General features: G+C 39.8%; 1 protein-coding gene across 2 annotated transcripts in view; it reads right to left on the bottom strand.

The window, feature by feature from the left end:
• TAFA1 (TAFA chemokine like family member 1) overlaps positions 1 to 25,606 on the bottom strand; it is a 234,798-nt gene that overhangs the window by 6,119 nt on the left and 203,073 nt on the right. The window lies entirely within an intron of this gene.

Genomic DNA, 25,606 nt, shown 5'->3' with positions numbered 1-25,606 from the left:
ATTTTCCTCAGAATATTCTCCAGGTCTTCAGGACCTATGGCTCAGGGTACTCCGGAATAAACAGTGTCTGCTTTGCTTTCAATACCTACAGCTGGCTTTTTTCTTCCACAAATCCGTGTGAAATTTTTTTAGCCCATGTAGACTTTCAGCTTTCACAGTATCCCATGGCAGGGAGTGTCACAACTAGAAATAGAAGGTAAGGTAATACCGAACAGCAGCAGAAGTTCAATTTGTTGAAACATGATTATGAATTTTATAGAAACTCTATTATCTCTAGCAGTAACTTTTAATTTCCAAATATTTAATGTTGTAAATAGTGACAGTGTCTGGATCTTGTTGTTTGAATTTGATTGGCACGTATGTTTACAACCTTGAGTGTACCTTAATGAAGTTTCTTGCCTGGGAATTGGTATCTGTCTATAACCTTACCTATATCTTAATGACATTTTTTTTATCTGGGGATTTTGATAAACTTTAGCTAACCTTGCAAACTGTGACTGGTTGGTGCACGAGTGTCTCTGTCTGCAGTTTGTTTTCCCTGGCAAGAATTAATTTCATGGTTGCACTCATGAAGCCTAGCTGTCAAAGCTTCTCGCACACTCACTCAAATAGAGATGCTTAACCCATTCATATCACCCCACATAGCTGCTTCAAGCCCATAAAACACCTTTGAAGCAGCAGACTACCTTGTATCACACCATCCAACTCTGGTCAATGCTCTGTTGTGCATGCATTGATTTAAGGACATTTCAGAGTTTATAATTAAAGTCTTGATTTATTTTTTATCTAGTAGTAATCTGTTTATGCTCACAAAATCCTCAGGAAACACCCAAAGATGTGTCTGCAGCTGCTACTAATGTCCATCCTCTTAATTCACAGCTACACAGATGAAGCTACAAGTCCCTTTTTCTCTAAGCTCTAATATATGACCAACCCACACTGAAAAATAAATGCACCAAACCCACAGATACTCATAGACTAAAAAGTGTGTATTAGCATTACATTTCATCATGCAAGAGGAAGCTCTGCATGGCACAGAGAGCAGGAGACTGTTGAAGAGAAAGACTCAGCAAGGGACAAAGGAGGCACTCTGGCATTTTCAATAACACTTGAACTGCATTCTTGTTTTTGGGTTAGGAGAGGTGGGCATTAGGTGACCATGGCTTCAAAATTATGTATCATCAACATTATCTACACAGAGTTATACCCATCACACTACCTTACTAGACCTGCAGGTGACAGAAATAATTTAGATTCGTTAAATGAACACAAAGGTATGTCATGTGCCCAGAAAGGAAGTTGGTTTTTATGTAAACCTGGTAGTAAAGTCTGGAAAATAAAAATGGTTAATATAGAGTTGGAAATCCTGTAAAGAAGGTGAAGTATACATTCATTAACTTTCACTTTTATTTCCTTCAAAGAGGAATTCAGACTTCCTTTGGAAAGGTGAGATCTTTGTTCCTCAGATAAGCTGGACAAACCGGCCCCTGCCACTTGTTGAGGTACGTTGGTGATCTGAGTAACATATGGTCAAGATATTTGGTGGGCCATGCTGGAGTGCATCCAAGTATAGCCCACTTCAGTGCAAAATAAACCAGAATGAGAAGCAATATTTCTGGGCCAGCTAATTAACTCTAACGGGAAGCTACTGCAATTCAGGGTTCCAAGTCAGTATCTCTAAAAAAGGCCTTCACTTGGTATGTGATTATACCAGCCGACTTGCTGAATAACTGTCCCAACAGGGATATGGTTTTCACCCACTGAGTTTACTTGAAACACAGGAAAAAACACCTTGGGCTTGAAAGCTCCTTTGGGCGGAAGAAGAGTTGAGTAAGTTGGAGCAAGTGAGCTATGCTTAGAATAGAGCAGAGTAGAATAAAATAGAACAGAATAGTTCAGCTGGAAGGGCCCTACAATGATCATCTAGCTCTCTGTGTTGTCTTTCCTATTTCTTCTCACAGCTTATACCTCATTTTTATCATGTAATGTATCATTTCTCCATATGTACAACACACACACACACAAACCCCTTTATACCTGCACTTGCAAGGTAGTTTAATGATGCTATTCACACATCATTTTCAGAAGGGTATCATTAATGCTGCTAACAGTGGAGAAAAGAGATATCTCTCTTTGCTATACATGAAAAGGCACGAGGGCTGAATCTGTGCTCTAAAAATAGATTGTGCAGTAGGCAAACTGAAAAACCATATCCTGCTAAATACTGGCCTTCACAGCAATCATCAGAGCAGAGCATCCTCAGAATACATGAGAAGAATCCTGTGATATGGAATCAAAAGCGATGATGGTAATTATTTACTAGTAGCAGTGTTGTAGCATTAAATAATCATGGAGAAGGATCCTATGGTGCTAGGTACTAAAAACCACAAAACTGAATGCCCTGGCCTAGGGAGTTTACAGTGTAAAACAGAGACATGAGATGAATATGGACTGAGAGGCAGCATGGAGAAACAATGCTGCTCACAGCAATTAAAATGATCTAACTACTTATTGATGCTGCTAAATGCAGCCCAAGTATTTGGATATTGACCTTGAAAAATAATCAAATGTAAAGTCAGTGCTGAACCTTAATGTCAACTGATTCATGTAATAGTGTGCAGGTTTTAGTGTGTGTGTGTGTATTAATTTGCGATCACAGTGCAGTTACAGTCACAAGGTAGCCCACCCAAGGGTCCACCATCGAGTGCCCTTACCTGTTCCTACCCAGTATGGGTGGGCTGGAGACAAGGCTGCTTTTATAAAGGGGGAAATTAAGGCTGTTTGCAGATGAAAAGCTCCTATTTGTCTCTAATATGTAAGTGGGCAAAAACCTTTGTAAGTCTGAAGCACTACAAAGCTCACTGTGGTCTATTCCTCAGCACTGTGCTGTGGCAGGGGCATCCAGAGCTCAATGAAAATTATTTCGAGTCTTGTGTTTATAGGTTTTTCTCTTCTATTAAGAGCTTTTTAATCTTTAGGACCAGTTGTCCTTCTTGGGCACCGCTGATCCTTTGAGGTCTACTTTAGTTCAAAGTTTTACACCTCCAGCTCTGTTCAAAGAGGCAGGAAAAAGCTTTAAAATGAATCACAGTTTGCTGTGTTTGAGATTAGGTACACCTGTATGGGGAGGAGGGAAAAAAGCTTCCCCAGGGAATACAATGCAGCTTCTCTATGTTTGGGATATGTTGCTCTGAGATGTGCTGAAGCGGTCGTGTGTGAGAGAGAATTGGTAAAGTTAAGATGCTTTTCCTCGGGGTGGTTTGCATTCAAGATCTCCCAGATTCTGAAGAACCTGAGCTTCTCGGTGACCCGAACTGCTAATTCTGGATGAGAATTACAGACTCCCATTGGTCACCAGGCACCACAGGCTGTGAGTGCTCACATCATGCTGAATTAGACGCCTGTAATGTTTTAGAGTGGTTTTCATTCTGTTCTTCTCACTGTCTTGGGAATATGTGAAGCATGGAGTTTTTTCATGCAAGGCTGATTTGACTGAGACAGATATCCTCAGTCATGGGGAAAGAAAAAGGATATGATATAAAAAAGCCTTGACTACTCCTGCTTTGTTTGTGTTTTGTTCTGGGTTTTTTTCTGTTCCCCAGCTCCTGCTAGTGTAAGTAAGGGATTGCTTGTATCTGAGTTCTTTTCAAGAAAATGCCTTTTCTATAGGAATATTAAACTCTAAGCATATAACTAATGGAGCTGGGGAGAAAAGCAACTTTATTCAGAAAATTCTTGAGATTTTTTTTCCAGTCCAATTCACACTTTTTTTTTTTTTTAAATCTTTGTTTGCAAAGCTATAGAAAATTTTTGATCAAAATATTTAACTTTTGATGTATTTAGTCTGCATGGATTAACAGACAAAAAAAACATTTGGTTGAAACGGCATTTGCTCATCATGTGTACCAAACAGAGAAACAAACTACAGATAAGAGATCTGGGGACCAGACTGAATATAGGGAATGAGCAAGAGAGTAGCTTATATTTCATAGCACCATAGAATCATTTAGGTTGCAAAAGACCTTTAAGATCATTCACTCCAACCATTAACCTGACTTTACCAAGTCCACCACTAAACCAATCATTCTATCATGTCATCATTCTATTCATGTGGAATGCCATCCACAGCTATTTGATTCATTGCCAACTTGCATCAGAAAAAAATGCATCACCTAAAGGCAAAAAATCTTTTGTCCTTCTGTTGATCAGTAATATGAGGCAGCAAAGTGTTGAAACAGTGAACATTTGTCATATATCACAAAAATTCAAAGCCAAGTGTTGGAGAGAGGGCAAAAAGCTGGTTCCAGATTTTCTGAAGATTTTAGCCATATTTGTGCTGAATCCTTCAGAGTGCAAAGTTAAATTCTGGCAGCTATAGTGAAATTTGAAATAGTCAGCAAGGTCCTTAAGGTCACTATATGTTCAAGGTAGAAAGACAGATGCTCAGAATGAAACTCAGAACACTAAGGAAAAAAACATCTAAGCCAGCCAAAAAATTTAGTAGCCATAAGTCTAGCTGATATCTACCCTTTCTTTGATACTTGGTTGCCTGCCTGCACCCTTGAGTTGGGTGATTCCATGTGAATCTAGAGTTTTCAGCAAGATTTAGATTTTTAGGCTTTCTCTTTCATGCTTTACTTTAAAAAAAAAAAAAGGATGAAGGGAGGATTTTTGTAAACTGCTCTGCTACAGGTACATGAATTCTACCAAATGGGTAGATTATTTGCCTATTTTTTTTCATTCAATCTGGGTCTTTGTCATCACCAGCTCAGAAACAATTATCAGCTCATGTTTATACAATTCTATTGCATTTTAAAATACATTTGTTCCCAAACATAATGCCCAAAGCCTTAGGTGGCTGCAGGGAACTTCCAGCTTAGACTGAATTCAGCGGGCTTCAGCCTGCAAAGTTCATAAGAACCTTGGTAGGTTGCATAAGGGTAGCGACTGCTTTTTGGCTTGTTCTTGGGCATCATCTGGAGCACAAAGTATTGAAGCATAACGAGAGGTGGCTGGGGACATTTTACCCTTGAAATTCAGTAACAAATTATTCTATTATGGGACAGTAAAATGCACTGAACACCTTCAAATATCTACACCCCATATCAAATCAACATGGACACACTAACTGTTCCATCATCTTCCTCTTTAATCAAGCAATATTTGGAAAAAAAATACACAATCCATTTGATTAAAACTTCCTCACTTGTTGAAACTCCTGAACGCGTTATGTTTCCCATTTCTCAGTCTTCAAGTTCTTGCATTAAACTGAAGCTACTCAGTTGTTCAAAGCAGTGACTAACTGCCCTCTTACAGGGGATTAACAGGACACAGGCAGAGGGTGGTCTGGGAGAAAATGTGCACGCACAGCCCAGAGACTCACAAGCACTTGCTTGTGTCATGTTTGCTACTCCAGTGTGTAAAAAAACCACAAAGACTTTTTTTGGCAGATAGAGTTCTCCTTGAACTTTTCTGTATTTGTATTTAGGAATTTGCTTTAACAACATGACAAACTATATACGACAGTAAGTATAAAGACATTATATTTAACAATGTAATAATATGACAATACTCACAGAGTGATATATAACTTTAATTCATGTTTATGGAAGACCCTGAAATATGAAAGCAGAGCAAAGTATCATCATGCATTTTTCAACAGTTTAGAGGGAACATGCTATGTATTAAAATGTTCCAAGATTGCTTCTGCATTCGCCATTATAAAGCCACAGCAGCTATCTCTTTTTGCCAGTGATAAAGTGTACACATTTTGTTTATATAGATATAGAATACAAAGGAATAGAGATATTAGATTGCACTTCCTCCTGATCATAGGTATCATGTTACTCCAAGGAATAAGAAACAGAGTTCCTTTTCAAAACCAGTATGACACTCGTTGCAGGATGGGAAAGTTTTTACTGTAAGTATAAAGCATTCCATTTTAATCTAGTTTCCACCAGAGAAGATTGATATAAATAAATTTAAATAGAGAACATGTTTCACAGATGCCGGCAGTGAAAAAGACTTTGTCAGCTTAATGAAAAGATATCAATTTTCTCCACTTTATTCAATAAATTGTGAGTCATTTTCTAAATGGATTATATTAAAGGAAAGTTCAAACTCCCCGTGAGAGACTCTTGCACTGACAGAGACTTTTGGCAATGGCAATAGCACAGAGGTAGGTAAAATTTTTCAGGTCGTTTTGTTTTTTTGAAGAAACCCCGCTATAAACTAGAATAGGAGAATCTGTAACCCTGTGCTCCCCTATTCCTTATAAGACAAAATCTTAGAGAATTGAATGAGACATGCAGTTTCTCTTACTTTATTGGGATGTCATGGGGTGCGGAATGAATTACAGGGGTGGGAACACACTTTCTAGGAGGATGAGAAAACCAGAGTGAAAGAAAGTGTCATCTGAAGGGTTATGTATTTCATAAACAGACTGAGATACCGTTTACTCTGGGAGTTGTAAAGCGGTAGTCTGATAAGTTAAAGAATACAAATCCAAAACAAAAGATTTCAGGTTGAATAATGCTGTCTAGGAGAAATACAGGATGTTTCCTACAGGGAGTCCATCAAACTATCTGCTTTAATTCAATCTTACTCAATTTTGGAAGCCTCAGTCTAATGCTCACACGGTGTAACATTTTGCAGACTTTGATAACAGACCTCTCATAACGCTGGGAAAACTGACATTTCTCCGGTTTAAAATACAAGCACACTACAATCGGTCTGGCAAGTGATGTCTTATATCTCTTAATTGACTCAGCTCAAGTCTTCCTGAGTTAATTTAATATTTTTAATTGTAATAAACATTAAAAAGAGCTCATCATATTAATTTTTTTTCTTTTAGAACTTTCTGATCTTTGCAATATTCTACACGTTTTTGAACAATGTTTTATTAATTCACGGGCAGAAACTTCAGAAAGAATTGAAGCTTTTAGTATTTTTTTTCCATCCAAAGTTCTTGATTTTTCATTGCAATATATTCAGCAGCCGGAGTAAGATATTTTTAAGAGTGTAATATGTGTCTGAACAACCCTGTGGGCTGCATTAAAATATACCCATAAAATATGAAAGGGCAGATTAGACGCAAAGAATCCATGAACAATTTCCATTTAAGATCTGCATAAACCAGCAAAAAAGGGTGCTAATTCGACAGCATGAGAAGACTCACTAGTGAAAAACCACTTACATTGCTGTTTTTTAACAGTTGGCATACTGTTAGGTAAATTGGAAAAAATGACATAAGCATGTTGTGTACTTCCCTCATAACAATGTGACTAATAGAGATGGTGTTGGCTAATGGCCTGAGAATCAGAAACTCTATCACTACAGGTAAATCATCTTCTTGCTATACCAATCTTCCATCTGTAATTTCATTTACTTAAGAAGATGAGTTATTTTTGCCTTGTTTCTTTGTATGTTCCTGTCTGTCTTTACTGACCTGCTGAGCTTCAACACTGTGTTGCACCAATTTGGGACTGACCTTTTTTCTGCATTTGTACAACTAAAGAATGGTGTCTCGGACTGAGCCTGGGTTTCCTAGGTACTATGATAATAAATAACAACATTAAAATTATATGAAGTCTGTGTGCTGCCAGAAGGCTTTTAAGCACATGCCTGAGTTTCAGCTGAATAGACATGGTCTGTTAAAGAGCAGATTTCATACAACATAGCTTAGATCTTGCAAAGGAATTTCTAGCCCTCAATGCTGTTCAGCCTGGGAGGGTCGAACGCTGCAGCTTTGTCATTTTGCCATGTCCCTCTCTTTTCACCTTTGGAAACAAATATTGCTTAGACATATGGCTGAGGGGCATCCATAACTGAAGTAGGACCAGGATTTCTCATGGGTGGCACCTTCATGGTGAGTGAACGTGCATCTTCACTTCTACGAGTGCATTAAAAATGACAGTACTTAAGTCCTCTGAGTACTTATAAAATGTGTACAGCTGTTCAGAGGTAAAAACCCTCTGTTTTGTTAGCTAGGTGCACTGGTAAAAACATCCAGATTTTAAGGAGAACTGTAGAATTTGCATCATTACCTTCCAAGTCAGGTAGATCTCAGAAATCTCAGCAGCACTGAGTACAAGCCAATGAAAAGCAATCAAAATTTTTCTTGGGCCATACAGTTCAATTTGTGAGATCTTTTCAAAGTCTCAGATTTTAAGGTAGTAAAAAAATGAAGCCACCAGAAGCTGTCAGTCTTGGAGGCCAATGGGTTGTAGCACTCCTTCCCAGAGATGTCAGCAGGTCCCAGGTCAGTCAAATTGTGCTTGGCAGCTGGCTTTCAACCCCTGTTCTCATTTGCTTATACTGTACTCATTGGGTCAACCTGTCATTGGCTTTTTTAATTATTCCACCGAGCTCAGACACGACCAATGCTTGACATTTTTTCTCTGACAGTTATGGATCGTAGTTGATGTTATAACTGAACTTTCACTGCATTATCTATCTGGAAACTTGATTTCTACAATGAAAGGCAGAGCAAGGCTCGACAAAACAAGTTTTTGCAGTTATCTGTGGCAGAGAGAGGGGACATGAAATGATAAAATAAACCACGTATGACAAACTTGTCTCCCCACAAGTGTGTAGTGTATTCTATGACCTTCCAGAGTGCTAGGACACAGCCTTACATTTTTTCTTGGAAATTCTTGAATTCATGCACAGCAACATACATCTAAGGCAAGCATCAAGCTGCCCACCTTTATTTCTAGTTTTATGCATCTGAGTTTATTGGTGTCTGACATACATAACCTCACTGCAAAGACAGTGGGTCATTTGAGAGCAACCTGCTGACACTAATGAGTGCTAATGAGACTAATGAAAACATGAAATGCTTACATGCAGGGAGCTGAAACGAATGCAGGTGACCGAGGATCTCCTCCCAACCTGTGTGGGGAAAATTGATCTTTTGTAGGTTAGGGAGACCCATTGCTGCGATTTGTCACTGAAGTTTGGAACTGAATCCATCCCTTGCTGCAGAACATAGCTGAGAGCAGGCTGATAAAGTGTTTGTGCAGTGTAGCAGTGTTATTTACACACTATTTGAACTGCTTCTAGATAGCCTAGAGAAAGCTTAATCTTATTGTTATATATTTAATGAAATGCCAGTGAACTACAGCATAATTATACATTTTTTTGAAAGACAATAGGAAGCCGCTTATAAATATTCACACACGTTTCAGACCAGGGGTGAGGATGGGTGTGCCATCAAACAAGAAAAATGTCTCCATGCAATGTTAATTTTTTCATTAATAATAATTCATTAATAAAGTAAATGAATGAGTGGAAGTGCAGAGAGAGAAGAGCCAGGCTGTGAGATGAAGATAAGGGAGGTACACAAAGGTTTGGGGGTGGCCTTGCAATGCGATTCCTCCGGTGGCTGCAGGGACCCTCAGTCATATACAGAGATACCTGAGGACTTGCTGTGGTCCCGATGCTGCTGTGGAGATGTTCGCTCACACAACCAGCATTGCTGGGAAATGACTGTGTTGAGCCAACGATATAATTGCAATGACTTTGTCCCTCGTGACTGTGGAAGTGAGCACCCAAGAGGAACAATTATTGCCTGTTTTTGCATTAGAAACCAATGATCTGTGTTCAGGCTCTGATACGACAGTTGCTGAAGAAACAGGGAAAAAAATCCTCCTTAGTGTTTGCAGGCTTTGGACCAAATCTGGTGTCTGTAAAAGTTGCCGTTTGCTCAAACGTGAATCGCCTGTGCTGCAGGGGGCTGGGTTTAGCGAGGTGGAAGGGAAAAATGGCAAGATGGGCTCTGAAGGGTGAAAGTCTATTATGAAATTTTGACTGAATGAGGTGCCAGAAACATAGCTGAGCAGCAAAGCACTCTATGAAAGAACACTGAAAATTAGTAAATTATATAACTGTAATGCATTTATAAGGCATAACAAAGCATGCATAATATATTGGACAGTTATCAGTTATGAAATTAAATTCTGGTGTACTGCTTGGGTATAAATTGTGTAGTATTTGTCTCTTGTTGTTTCCAGTCTGTAGAGAAGATTCCTGTAAATAAATAAATATGTAATATTCTTCCATTGAATCTACAGAAATTAATAACACATAATGTGATTATGTGTTATTAGTCAATGAAAATCACCTTTTTTTTTTATCTTTGCATATGTTTTTTCAGGGTAAAATGTTGTTTGTTTGTTTGTTTTAAATGCGATATTTTAAATGTCACTGTTTTTCTCTGTGAAAAATGCTAAGTTCTCTGTGCTTTAAAGACCTAAGGCTGAATCTCTAAGCTTAGAAAATGCTGAAATATATGGCTGAGGTTCCAGGTGTCTCTCTGTAATAGTGAGGGCTGTCAGGTGGGTGGCTGCTGCTGAAGAAAGCATGTGAGGATGGGGAAAGGGGCAAAAGAACTGAAAGCACAACGATCAGAGATCGGTGTGAGCAGTAAAAGGGTGATGTTTCTCCTAAAATCTGCATATCAAGGGATTTTTGGAAAAAGAGACTGCTAAGAGGTGTGAAGTACATGAAGCCATCTGCTACTCTTCCCTTAAAAAGGATGGAAAGAGGATAATAATCAGAGCTGGAACATTCCTGAATCAAAACACTCCTTAATATTGAGCTCATTATAAGAATCTAATGTCCTAAAAGGGTCTGAATATCACCGCTGGTCTGAGACTCTTGCTGGGTTGATATTGGTATTGGCAGATTCAGCAATACATTGAGGTGTGTGGTCAAATACAGCTTTCAGCCATCACTTTAGTCACTCAGGTTTGCAATTTTATAGGAGAACCCTTGCTTGAGGTATCATCTTTTCAGACAGGCTGACCCCACCGTGTGAGGATGGGGCTGAGTGTGAGCAGCTATTTGCTGGCACTGTCACGGTGGCAGGGCGTGGCATTGGAGGGACCTTCTTGTTCTCCCTAGTGCCACCAGTGCAAGCACCTGCCAGCATGGTCAAACTTATGTCCAAAACACCTACCAACACATGTCTTTGTCCTGCTAGTAGCAGTAAAGCTGCCTAACTGGTCCATGGCTGGTGATTAAAACACTTTTCAAGTAGTTGAAGTTCATCTGTTCTTGACCTCATGTCTCATAACAGATTCTGGGCACGTTCTCTTTCCCCTGAAATGTTCTGCCTGTTGTGTCCTGCAGCCTAACAAAATATGCACAAATCTATTATCCAATGGACACATATACAGAAGAACAACAGCCTTCATTAGTTGCCTCTTGGCATGTGGCTCGTTGATTTTCAGAGCAAAGTGATGTGGGTCAAAGCCCTGATGAACATAACCCATGGATGACCCAGGGTGATCTGGGAAAGGATGGGAGCAGCCCTTTGCTATTGTCTGCACCCACCAGCTCTTTTCAGACCATATCAGCTACAGAAATATGTTTATGGCAGGCTGGTTTACAGCTGGTGGAGTGTTATTTAAACCCCCACCAACCAACCAACTCACACTGCAAACTAGGGTCAGGTGCCCTGTGCTCTCATCATAGGGATGATTCAATTTGAAATTAAAAACTAAAGGGAGCTTTTATTGTCCTAATGATGGCACTATGAACTTGCACATGGTGTGCCATTTCATGCACACTGGTACCAAAAGGCAGAGCTTGCAAATTTCTTTCGGATGTAGTTTAGTTAACTTGGAATTATGTCTGCTGTGAAAAGACGATAAAGTCCAAATTCTCTTCCGTGAATTGGGGATTACTGTGGTATAAATAATACACCCATAGAGCACTTAAATCTCTACAGTCCAGCTCTCAAAATTTATCTCAGAAGGGCACAGTTTAAAATCTCTGTGGAGGAAGCTGTTTTCAGAGGTTAAGTTAAATGAGCCAACTGTCACTCCACAAGGTAATTACTGATTTATTAAAAGTGTTGTTTTCATTCAAATCTCTTTGTTCCATGATGTAAGACAAGTCTAATTTTGTTTTAAAGATTAAAGGAACATTTGGTTTTTGTAAACAAATCCCTAGCTACTATTACAAATTACATCATGCATAATCTTGACATGATAGATTTGGAGATATTTCAGTGTAACAATGCCAGTGCAATTGGAACAAGAACTGCAAGACTGAACAAAAATTGATGAATTGAGCACACAATACTTTGTATCTCTTATCATAGCTTAATTACTGCTTCAATATGCATGGAATAAGAGAAGTAACTCAATTATAAAAGCTTATCAGCAAGACTTAAAAAACAGTGAAATTCATGAGTGGATATTAAACTGACCTTAATTGACAAGCTTTTCTTTGAAATTATGTTTTCCTTCAGTGCTCATAATGCTTATTTACTCTGAAACATTTTACAGAGCTGAGAAGTCTGTTAAGGGGCACTTGAAATTTCATGGCCATGTTGGTATTGGCACAGCTCATGGTTTTTTGCCTCTATTCAACTTAACTCTGAGTTGTATTATTTTAAAAGATGAAAATTCACTACTGTTTACAGTGGTTTGTTTTCCTCTTTTCCACCTTGGAAGAGTCTCCAGATTGCACTTCTAGGTAAGTCTTTGCTACAAATAATTTATATGATGACCTTACTCTGTTGTCCTTAGAGTGAATAATCCTGAATTTAAACAGGAATCATTATTTTCTATGTAATGCACAAGACATGCTCTTGAAAAAATAACCAGATGGAATGAACTGTGAGTCTTAAACTCCAGATACTCCAGGAATCTCACGCACGCTCTGGTCAGATGATTCTTAGCTATGAAGCCATAAGCTCTATTCTCATCACTACAGATAAGAGTTTAACATTTTATTTTTCACAAACATCTGTCCTTGTTCTACTTGATCTCATTAATGCTCATACAAAATGAATGTAAATGGAGCCTGAGCATGCCCAGCGCAAGTTCTTTTACAAATCTGAGCATGAATTAGCGTAAAATGCTTCGCAGAATGTGTTCAGCTCTGCCAGTTGCAAAATGTATGCAAGCAGAAGCCCTCCAAAGATGAATAGCTAAACAAAGATACTGAGAATTGCTATAGTTACTAGCAAACCAAACAGGAAGTTGTTTGAGATGAAATTTTATAATACTCCTTGTTCACCTTTTTAAAGCACTTTAAAACAGCACAAGGTTAAAATAGCTGGGTTTTCTTCCTAAATAGACACCTTCACAAATACCTGAAAGTTAGAAGTAGATCAAATAGGAAAGACAATTGCCTAGTGAATCCCCTAATTCTGGGCGTTATGTTGCAGTCCTTAGGCTAGTAGATTTCTGATTTTCTGCTTTAGCAATGATCACTGATGGAAGAGAAGATGGATGAGGAAGAGAAGCAGGTGAGTGGGCAAGTGTTGGGAAAACTGTAAAGGCTGGATACGTGGAGCTAATCTGAACTGTCATTCCTCATAGAGGCGAGTCCATCTTTACAAGTGCTTCGGTTTTATCAACCATCATGAGTTCACAGTCTGAGGCTTTACAGCAGGAGCATCTCCTGGTCTGCCTTGCATGACCACAAACTGACTTTACCAAGTACTCAGGAAATCCACACATCCACCTCAAGCGGCTCCTTGAACACAAGACAGTTAAGAAAGAAGCACATGGTGAAGGGGATCATCACTGGACATCTCTTTCTATTTAATCAGTTTAATTATCCATTTCCCAAATTCTGCAGAAGCACTTCTGTCCTCATTGGCACCTGCCATTTACAATGTGCGATGTCCTTGACAGCCAGACATGACCATGTGCACAGAGACTGGGACTCAAAAGACAGGAATACCTACAAAGTGAGTCTTCACCTTATCAACCAACACTGCAAAACTAACAACCTTGAAGCTGAAGCTTCCTCCCATCTGGAAAAGAATTTCCAGAAAAGTTTATCCAGAGAAGTTTTTGCTATCCTGCTGCTGCCATTTTTTTATTTAATTTTATTTTTTGCCTGTCCTCTCATATAAGAAATCCCCTTGCACTGTTCAGGTTGATCTGCCGTAGAGTTGTAGGATTGATATTCTTTCCAGTACCACTTACAGTATCTGACTTCTCATTCAATCAATCGATCTGTGTGAGCGATTTCTTTCTTCACTTGCTCCAGGCTTCTCCCCAGTACCTCTCTCTCTGCTTCTGCTCATTAATTCAGTCTCCATACCTGTGATCTCAAAGTCAAGGCTGGAAACTGATGGCCTCTCCCATAAGACATTGAGCATGGGTAATTAAACCATCACGTACTTTGTTGTGTGTCACATTTAGTACAAACACTCCAAGACAGAAATGTTATTTCACTTTAAACTTTAGGTGCTGATTTTTATCTTTTTGCTGCTACCTACATATAATGCTCTCACCCTAGTCCTTGTGGTGATAGGCAGTAGAAATGGCTTTGTTACAGAAAGCAGTCTTCAGAGTTTTGCAATTTAACTTTCAATGAAAGTAGAATATGATAATTTATTATGAGTGCCTTGTCAGTGGGCTTCCTCAAATGTTTATAAACTCATTTAAATAATTAATACATGAGTTTTAATAAACTGTTTATATTCACAAAAAGAATGTAATTTGCAGGAAGGACTGCTCAGGTGCTAGGAACACACAGATAGACCACATGAATTAAAAATAATGGTTTTCATCTAAAGTTTATATGACCTTTTTACAAGTTGTCTAAGGTTGCTTTCTCGGGGTGAAAAAGTGCTTCTATTTTGATGGTTAAGCTATGCACTGCACAGACCATTTTAGGAAGGAAAAAAGAACGACTTTCTATTAGCTTGGGGATTGTCAAGATCAAGGTTTACCCAAAGAAACAAAATACATTAATTAAGTATGTCAACATAAGTCTCCTTTTCTCTCTCTCTCTCTCTCTCTTTTTTTTTTTTTTAGCAATTGTGGCTGCATACTATTCTCAGGAAAGCAAAAACAGTTTTTCATTCACTGGGACAAGTTTGCATTTATCACTGCAGCAGGTCATTATTTAATCAAGCATGAGCTATCTAAACCAGCCTGTGACCATCCTAATATGGTTAATAACAATAAAACGCTATTAACAGAAGCAATTACTTCACAGGAATCCAGCCAGCTAGGCTTTCCCAGGCTGCCTGGGCAGCAGTGATTTCCTCCCTCTTCCTGCGAAGCCCAGTTGAGCACATGGCCCTCATAGGACACTTGCAACGATGTCAGATTCAGGCTACCACACGTCAAAGGGGAGTAGCTCGCTCTGTCTCAGTTTTCTCCTATATAACCCTTCCGATCAGGCTGTGGGGTATTTAGCTTGTGCTGAGGTGAGAAGCCCACCTCGCTGAGCTGAGCACGCACGCTGGTGTAACAGGGCTGTACAGGCTGTAGGACAAAACTTCCCTGCTAGTGCTGGGCAGACTCTCTCGTCCTCAGAAACCAGCCTGGACCTGTTACTTGGCTTCTGCCCTACATCCATATAGCACTGAAAAAATTATTGTTTCCTGCCATTCTCTAGTTAATAAGTAGTTGTTGTTGCTGGCTCAAGACATGGTCTCTCAATATGTGTGTGGGAAAGGTTGCCTTTCGGTGTCATAGAATCATAGAATTGTTTAGGTTGGAAAAGACCTTTAAGATCACCAAGTCCAACCATTAAGCTAGCACTGCCAAGTCCACCACTAAACCATGTCCCTAAGGTCCACATCTACACATCTTTTAAATACCTCCAGGGATGGGGACTCAACCACGTCCCTGGGCAGCCTGCTCCACTGCTTGACAACACTTTCCACGAAAAAAATTTTCCCAATATCCAATCTAAACCTCCCCTGATGTGTCTGTCTCCCAGGCACTGTGCTGTTCTGGAGACAGTGGGGTTCTGCCATGCCTTTGCAGGAGCCCTGGGGAAACAGCATGCCCCCGGTGCTGCTGCAGGTCCCCGCTGAGCAAACGCAGCTGCTCTGCCAGTCCTGGAGATGGTGAGGAAGCGGTGCCTTCTGGTGCTTTGTGTCCCCCCTGCTCGCTCCCAACTGGACTGCGCTATGGCAATGTCTCTCTTTGCTGCTAGGTTAGTTAGCCTTCTGCAATCCTGCTACCATTTATCCTCCTCAAGTTTAAACTTTCCGTGAACCACCTAAGCGCAAGCAGGTGCACACAGCTTTCTGAAACAGAAGCTATTGCAGGTCCACGAGCTCCTGCATGAGTACTGGGTCTCCCTTATTCCGAGCGCTGTCCCTCTGAGACGCCAACCACTGCTCCAGGCAGTGTGAACTCAAAGTCGTATCACAAAGCCAACCTTTTCATGCAGAAATAGCAGGTGGAGAGGAGACAGACTTTTGTTTTTCTCTTTTTTTTTCTCAGCTCATCTATATAAGCACAAAAAAACTCCTCCACCACATTAAGAAAGGCAATCACAGATACTGCAAATACCAAACAAATCCATACTTATCTTTTAACTTCTTCTGCTGTCTTAAAACTCAGTGTACTATGTTCTGCAAACACCTCCTCTTTGCTGTACCGGTGTAAACCACTAGCAATCTCCAGCTCCAACCCTGGAGAGAGCTTTAGCACTAAACCAAGGTGGATAGGAGGGAAGGAGAGGAAAGTATGCAAATTTCACTGGGCACACTGTAATTACTAATTCATAGCAGAACAGATCACAGTATTTCACGCTTATCCCATGTAATTCAGTCACAGCAGTATTCATTTTACTATTGATTTTAATAGAATAATTACCTTTATAAAGAAGAAAGAAACTACCGTTAGAGGGTCAGATCCTCAGGTGGGGAAGATATGGTGATTTATGCTAGTTTGATGAATTTTGTAATCTTCCTTTTCCTTCCTTTGAAAAGGAGCTCAGTAATTGACTAGTTGCCAGACTTACAGAGATACTCTATGCTAAATGAAGCAACATAAGAAATGGTGAAGCAAAGAAATGCAAACACTTAATGGTAAAATTTACATATCTACATTTGAATGTTTCTGTACACGTGTGCCTGGCAGGCACACGCGCACGCATACACACAAGTGTCTAAACAGCCAGTTCCCAGTTCATTCCCAACGCTGTCTGGCAGGAGAAACAGTTCCCATAGTGACACACATTGCTGAATTTATAACATCGTATGTCCAGATTCAGCTCTGCAAAATGGCAAGGAGTTTGGGATTCCAATAACATCCTTTTTAAGTATTAGCAGAGAGAAGGGCTTAGATTATGAGCTGTATGAATGACCTACAAAATAAGGAACAGACAGCTATATTATTATCTCAAGAGCCCAGAGAGATATGCAAACCACTTAAAATTTTTGCTCTTGGTCACTAGAAACTTTTGATAGAGATGCTTTATAACCTGCAGCGATCATAGTTCATATATTTTTGAGAATAAGCTTAGACCTTACCCCCTGCCATTTGCTGCCCTCACATCCATTCTGCTGTTTTTTCCTGTTTTCCCTGACATTTTCCTTTCCTTGTCCTTTTTCCTTGATTTTCCTGTCCAGGCTCAGAGGAACAGACCTGCCTTTGGCCTGAGCTAGTATGGCAGAGAGGAGCTAGAAGGGGGAAGAACTGGCCCCCAGGAGCTGCTGGGCAGCTTCTGCATCTGCCTCTCATCTTTAACCAGCTTCAGCTGCTGTAATTTAGATACTTCAAGGTGCTGCATTATATTAAAATGAATCGCTTTGAGAATTACTACTGAGATTAATTGAATTTATGGCCCCATCCAGGAGTATACATCCTCTTGTTGTGATTAAGATAATCCATTGCTTGAAACAGAAGTTAAAATACATGTCAATTTTGTCAGTCAGCGGTGCTGTCATTGAAGTTTTTTACCTCCAAAAAAAAAAAAAAGAATTTCAAGATAATTGTTTCCTCTCTCTCTGCTAAGGTTTCATATTCAACTATTTTATTTCAGGGTTCTGTTTAAATTGAAACTACTACAGCATTATATGCAAAGAGAAATCAATCTCAGATGGGGAAAAAAGAACCAGATATAGATTAAAAAGCTGCCTCTCCAAGGATTTTGAAATATGAGAAGCCTGGCTCTGCATGTAAGATTAATGACAGCTACGTGTGTGATGAATAGTTCAGCTCAAATCAGGGGAAAGTTTTACCCTAAGTATCTGCTGTTCCAAATGTTGAAACCCTAATATCATCCAGCCATACAGCAGGTGCACACGGCTTTCTTATTCTCCCGGACTGCACAATGAAGTGAACAACAAAGAGAAATAATACGCATGCTTATAATCAACCCACATCACTTTATGACAAAAAGGTAATTTCTCTCTCTGGATATCTTTTTTTCATTATTTTTATACGTGGTAATATATCGGCTTTGTTCACTTCTTTTTAAGAAATGTAGATACAGCACCTGTGACAGAGACTTGTCTCACATAGCGGCTTATGAATGGAGCTATTCTTGTACTTTAAATTGTAAGTATTTTTTTGAAGAATGGACAAAATGAATATTCAGTCACTGTGCATTCAGGGGCTCAATTCGTGGCCAGGGAGCATTCAAGACTTCAATCCTGCATTAGGAGCTCATGGGGAGCCCTTACAGCTCTGCCTCGCAAGGAGCACCAGTCCTGGGCGGGGAAATGCAGAATGTCTTCTGCAAAGAAGTGTCTTTAGTGGTTGATGTGCTTCAAGATTTTGTATTTTCATATAAATGAATTATTCAAACAGTATCACCATTTGGTCATTAAAAAGCAGGTCAAAATAGTCAAACTGGGACAGCTTTTGACCTCCAAAGGCTTTTGTAGTAACAGGGAGGCTCATGCTGCAGCAAAGTTGGTGCTGCAGCAAAGTCGGTGCATCATCACACCATAGCGCTTTCCTGTGTCTTTTTAGCACCTTCACTGCAAGGATCTCAAAGCAGCTTCCAAGCTCTGCCTTAACAAAGTAAAGCCCTGCCAAGGTGGAAGGGAAAGTATATTCCTGTCCCTGGATCACTATGGATTGTACAAGCTGCTCCGAAGGATGTGGGCAGAAATGGTAAAAATGTCCACTGTCCTTCAGTGGAAATATTGGGGTTATATCTGTGTCCTCTTTGCTGGAGGTAGAGGTTAGTGGCAAGTCCCCTTCCAGTTTCTGTGGGCAGTGGAATAAAAAAGCACTCATGAATTCTTCAGGAATGGCCATAACATTTTATATAGCTATAAAAATAAGTTTTTTTCTAATACTAAAAAAAAACTGACCCAAGAGAGAGCTCTTCATGTACACATGTACGTTTATTATTACTGTTTGGAAGGAAATTCTTCAAAAGCTAATGAGTTATGTAAACTTATTTTTTTTAAGCCATTGTATTTGCTATTTCTTTCAAATGCAACGAGGCTGAGAAAACAAATTGTACAGTTGTTAGTGCTTTCTTTAAATTGTAATTTTTAATTTAGAAAACCACTGAGGGCAAGTAATTTAGGTGCCCAAATGTGGAATTTAGATGACTCACTGAAAACCCTCAGTCTTTGAAAGGGAGATCCTAAATACTAGTTTGTGCTAAAGAGAGAAGAGCAGGCTATGTCTGCAACTTCATTAGTGCAGCCTAGTGTGTCGTGTGTTCTGGGTGTTTCTTCAGCAGTCTGCAACACCCCCCCAGATCCTCACTCAGCACGACTGCAAACAACTTCTCTCGATATTTATCTGAGGAAACTATACAGGATGGGAGAAAAAAAAAAATCTATACAACCATATAGCTGTGAAATGGATTACATATATATGCACCTATATATTTCTGTGCCATCTTTTATCTTTTTCAAGAGACTGATATGGGCAATAGGGACACACCTTTGCAACATCATCTCCCCATGCAGAGATGCCTGGTTATATCACAGTGAAGCTAAATCCCAGCAGCATTTCACTGAGACCTTGCTAAACTCTAGTGAAACGAAGGGGAGTCAGACCAGCTCCGCAAAGACAATATAACTATCTGTTTAATACCCCTAAGGATTGTGTGTGACCCATCTCTCAGCATAGCATGCTGCATTACGTTTTTGTTCTGCAAGGGTAGAGTAACAAATGGGACTATCAGAAAGGGCCACAGACACATCTTCTGTCATTTTAAAGAAAACTAGATCTGTAGTAAGTCAGCCATACTGTATGCAAAAGAGGGTCTAAATGTACTGGAATAAGACTGAAGACTTGACATTTAAATTGCAAGGCTGAAATTTTTATGCATTTTTACATGCATGCTGTTATGGCTATGTGGGCAGATGAAGGATAGGAATGAGGAAGTGAAGAAATATTCACCTTCTGATGATGGCTTGCAAAGGCAAAAAGAGAAACTGTTATTTATAGGGATGTTGAACATATCTCAATAAAATGTGCTTGCTTATCATTCAGGACAAAGATCTGGAAATCTCCTGATTTTGCTGAAAATGTTGGAAGACATGCATATAAGTGGAGGGGTTTCACATTCATATTGTATTTCCAGTGATGCAGTATAAAGAACTTCCCACTTGCAGCATGTTACACAGTTCTCCTGCAGCCATAATTTTTTAGTTCTGTTGGCCATGAAACTAAAGGCCAAGTTTTCCCCAGAAGCTGAAGCAGGCCATCCTGTATCTGCCAGTACCAATGTTTTGCGAACTCCAGCAAGGTGCCACTGAAACTCTCTTTGGACTGAATCATAGATGACAAGACAGAGTTGAAAACAATTTATCTATAGAGTCAACACATTCAATTTGAATAGTTAGGCAAACAATATATTATCTTCACCTGAAACTCTGTTTTGCAAAGCCCCCAAAGAGGAGTTTGGGGCAAAGGGGGGAGGGGTGTTCTTTCTTTCGTTTCTTTTGGGTTTTTGGAGGGGTTTGTTGTTGTCACGTGGTGTTTTTTGGGGGGTCATAACTAAGGTTACTGTCTGGTATAATTTCTTATACACTAGCATACACAAAATAAGCCTGCTTTCCAATATGCCTTGTCTGACCATTTCTCAGGAAAGCAAGTGGTAAGCAGTAGATAACTTTCTAGGGATAAAAATGGTGCAAATACACTTCTGGATTTAGGGATCATGAGTAAACCTCACAGCTCAAAGCCTGATCCTTCCACAAGCACAGCAGAGTACAGACAGAACAGCAACAATTGCAGTCCCCAGCCTAACAACGATGTGAATCATGTTTTACCGTAGATGGACTCCTGCCAAGGCTCTAAACTATAAAACATAAAGTACTCTAAGAAAAACAAAAACTCCCTGCCCTGATTCAACTAGAAGGTGATGACTGCAAATATGCTTTACAATGTGCATGACAAATAAGGGTAGCATTGAACATTAAATCCAGCAGCATTTCATAATGCAGGACTTCTCTCTAACCAGAAATGCAATCTCTTATCTCACTAATTTTGATTCTGTCTCTTTCTATCTTCTTCATTTTAGTGGTGAATAGATCTGTTTGAGAATTAGTTTGCTCCATTTAATCCTAATTCATGTGTGTCTCTGAGACTTCCTACCTCATCTGCCTTTCCTGATGTGTATACCTATAATGCAATAATCTATAGTTTTTTACGATGACAGCAAGCCAGAGAAGGAGCTTCAACTGAGCCAAACTGTACTCGTCATCAACCTTAACATGAATGTTGTCTTACTATCCACATCATATTCCAAAACAGTTGGGGATCGTTGCAAATGCCTGTCTCATGTAGAAGTTGGACTGGACCTAGGCTGCTGCATGGGCATAGGTAGCTACTTCGCTTTCAAGAGTCTCAGAAGAAGCCTGGGGAGTTTCAAGAGAGGATCAGGCACAGCATCAAAATATCATCTCAGCTGCATATCTTTGCTGGTCTTCTAGGGAACTGTGTCAGATGCTTAAAGCATCTCCTCCAGTTGCTTCTTATAAGGCAACTCAAGGGTGAAACTTTACCCCAGTTGCTTTCTTGGCGAGGTGTATATTTGTACCTCTCTTCTTCAGTAGGGCTGAGTCGTTCCTGTAGAGCTTTTCACGGCGGCAGGTAGCTGCGAAAGACTACCGTGTGAGTTAGCTTTCATTTGTACCAGTTGATCACAAAAGAAGAAACACAGATACATGTTAGTCTAGAAACAATACACAAGGGATATTATAGACCGATTAATCTGGCGCCTTGGAGACAGCATAATTCATTTGGATGAAAAGGAGATTCTCCTCAGTGACACCGAGAAAAATCCCCTTTTATCCTTTTCTTGGCAGAAGCGTGAAACACAAGGAGAAGCTCTTCTGCATGGGAAATGGGGAATGCTACTATAATTGCTGGCACCACCCTGGCCAGAGGTACTCAATTAGCCCTATGACCAATTCCCTTCTTGGCCACAGGCTTCCGTGGGCACCTGAGCTTTGCGTTTCAGTTCCCTAAATATACGATAGGCACAACACCAACTCTTCTTGTTGTGCCAACATAATATGAGGATCAGTGGTGCTGTGGGCATGGGTGGAATGACCAGAACAGGAGAATTTCAGCTTCTCCTGGGAGCTGGGACTGCGAGCCTTGCACAATTTGTGCTAGTCTGTAACACAGACCAACAAGTCTTCCCTCTGTAAAGGTTAAGTCCAGGCCAACGATGGTCACAGGGCATCACTGTATGTGGTACAGCTTCAGCACTGTCAAACTCTGCCCTCCAGCCTTCCCTTGGAAAATATATTATCGTAAGCACAGTTAATTCCTTGTAACTGTCAAGAGGCTTTATTTTTAATTCTGCCCTGTGATGAATTCCCTGTTAACCAAAATAATGTGACAAGGAATAATTGTCAAAAAGGCAAATTCATACTCAGCTCTTTTGACGATTTGGCACTTTTTGAATTTGCATAGACAGCAAGTAATGTTTTTTCAAATAGACTGGACTTGAATAAAATCGAATGTGCTCACAGTAAAATACCTGTTATCTGCATTCCATAATGGAGGGAATTGTGGATAGATGTAGGTCAAGATTTCAGCGCAAGGCTTGCTGGATGTGTTGACCCTATTTTGAGGTGGGTAACTTGCCACTCCCTGAAGATATTTGGTTTTCAGAGGGAGTATAGGTCAGGTCTCTTAGAAAATGAGACTTCTATGAAGGTCTGTCCATTTGGTGCATCATTATGCACCACTTCATAAAATCTCAAGTAGACTCCTCTCTACTCTAACTGCTATTTGTGCTGTAAAGATGTGCAAAAGGGGCTATACTCATTTCTCATCAAGAACCTGAATCAACACTCCTGGAAAACTCCCATTAGCTTGAATGTGAATTGCCTTATGCCAATATAAAGTTATAAATATGGAATAGCACCACTGGCACAGAACTGACACTACTGTAAAATATGAGGTATGATTACCTTGGCCTGTTTTATTCTGTGTGCCGCTTCAGTAATACAGCTTCCAAGGCCCACCAAAGTTTGCAATAATCCCCTAATTTGCATCAGATGTCTATCCTCCATTCAATGGCTTTTTAATGTCCCTGTGATTCCACAGGGCAGTTATACTGGGCATACAGCTTTGGCAGGGGGCCACCGGAAACATGGTGTTTCCTTTGCAGCATTTTATTAGCAAAAGACTAGGTAATGGAAAAAGTGTTCAAATAGGTGTAAAAATAATAATAGCACTGAGATATTGATTTATAAGTAACTGGTTTTAGATTACAGCAGGATAAGCAATACTTAAATTGAACAGCAAGTTAAAAAAAAAAGCATCTAAAATATTGATATAAAGAGAAATATGAGACACGAGGAGTAACAAACTGAACAGTAGGCTGGAGAACAGAACAAGGTGCATCATCAGCACAGGGAGTTCTAGAAGAGAGTACAACACATCAGCTTGACACTAGACCTTGGTGAAGGCAATTGATTACATCAGTGTTTTGTAGGCAGGGAAAATAAGAGATAAGCAACTTGCCCAAGCAAGCTGGTAGAAGAACCAAGAAGAAAAGTCAAGGCTAAGGCTATGATCTTCATTTCCACTGGCTGTAACAATGTATTTCCTTGGAAAAGGAAATGATATTAAAAAATATTGGCCTGAGAATATCCCCCTGAAGACACTCTGTGTGTGCATGGCTAGAGACAGGAATACAGGTTGGGCAGACTGTGGAGGGAAATGGCGTTGCTGCAACACCAGTGTAAGTGCAAAGACCAAAGGGGCAGCTTAACCAAAACAGACTGCGTCACTAAATCACGTTTCTTTCTGGAAGGGATGAAGATTAATCAAGACAGAACTAAAAGTGAGTCTTTGATAAAATGCTTAAGTGGCCACACTTGAACTGCAAATTATTTGCATCAACTAGAGGATGAAACAGTAGTTCTCCATTATGCTGCAGGAAATAGCGGCTTGCTAAATAACTCTTTTAACTTTCCTCTGGCACCTATTGATTATATCCAATAGAAATTAAGAGTAGAAGGCAATTAAGTTCAAAATTTAATGGTGTTCTGCTCCTGTTAATTTACTGCCTGACCTGATCAATACATTACACTGGATAACAATCTATTCCAGCAAGGCTTGGTTCCTCCAGTGTCCCTTCCACTAAAATTATTATAATGACAAACAAATAAATTTTAAGAAAAAAAAAAATCAAATAACATATAAAATAATTAAAAATTGGATTATTCAATGTAGTGATGAAAACAGCTTAAAACTATATTGACTTTTACAACACAGAACTTGGACTTTGTCAAAATATTAGATAAGCTACAACCTCAGCCTCACAAGAACCCTCTGGAAATCGAAATCTCAAGCAAGTTTTAAACATCTCACATACACAGCAGTATGAAAAAACCACCCTTAATTTAGAGGGCAAAATTGAAGTGTGAAACTAAAGATCAATGGTAGTGAAAGAAACAATATTGTGCTGTAGTTGTTCTTTTTTGTACATAATAGTTAAGGTCTCTAGGTGAATAAATACAGTATAGACTTTACATATAACAAGTTCTACCAAAACGTAGAAGTTCTGAGTTGATCTGCATTAGAATGCAGGTTTTTTTGGACCTCTCTCTAAAACCTTGTAAGCACTTTTAAAAAACCTAAGCCAATTTCCTAAAGAAAACAGGGATGCGGTGGCACTTCTCACCTCCTTTTATTCTCAAAGGTGGCACAGGAGGAGGTGCACAGAGGCAGGGTGAGGGGCAGGTAAGCCTCCATCTCCCATCAACATGCCTTGCAGTGGCTGCCCATTTCCACAGTGCCACGCAACACTGGGTGGCCTTGGGGACCACAGGGATGCTCCTTCAGTCCTGTCCTGCAGACATAATTCTTCAGGTGGACAATCCAGGTTCAAATAGTGACCAGCGGTCCAGCATGTGTCAAACTGAGCGGTTATCTGGAGAGGTATGTCCTTCCAGGAGCAGAATCATCAAGTGACTCTCTCTCCCTGTGTGTGTGTCTACGTGCACACATGCATGCCTATGTAACTGGCTGAATTTCATCATTTTTTTGCCAAAATTCAACATGTCAGCATAAAGTCAAAACAAAATATGATGAGGTTTTCTGAAAATATCCTCTTCACTGATCGGCTGTATCCCTACCAGCATTCACTGTCTAGCCAGCACACCATTAATCACTATGAAACATTTTCATTTATTTTGACACCAAAGAGAAATTGGAAGGAAGAGTGTTTTTGGATGGGAATGGAAAGCAGGCTGTAGGCATATCTCCTTTTACTTTAGCGTTTCCCCAGCCTGAGTGTAGAACAGGACCCTGTGGGTCTGCCCCCTCTCTGCCCCCCATGCTGTTTTTATCTCATCCTTCAGAGATACTGTGACAATGACCCAAACAGTGTACAGTTTTAATCTATTTAGTTACTGCGCACTTTTTTTGGGCTTCTAAGAAAG

The sequence above is a fragment of the Pelecanus crispus genome, chromosome 7, assembly GCF_030463565.1.
Source record: "Pelecanus crispus isolate bPelCri1 chromosome 7, bPelCri1.pri, whole genome shotgun sequence".
NCBI lineage: Eukaryota > Metazoa > Chordata > Aves > Pelecaniformes > Pelecanidae > Pelecanus > Pelecanus crispus.
Note: the sequence above shows the minus strand (reverse complement) of the source record. Positions and strands in the feature narration are given on the sequence as shown.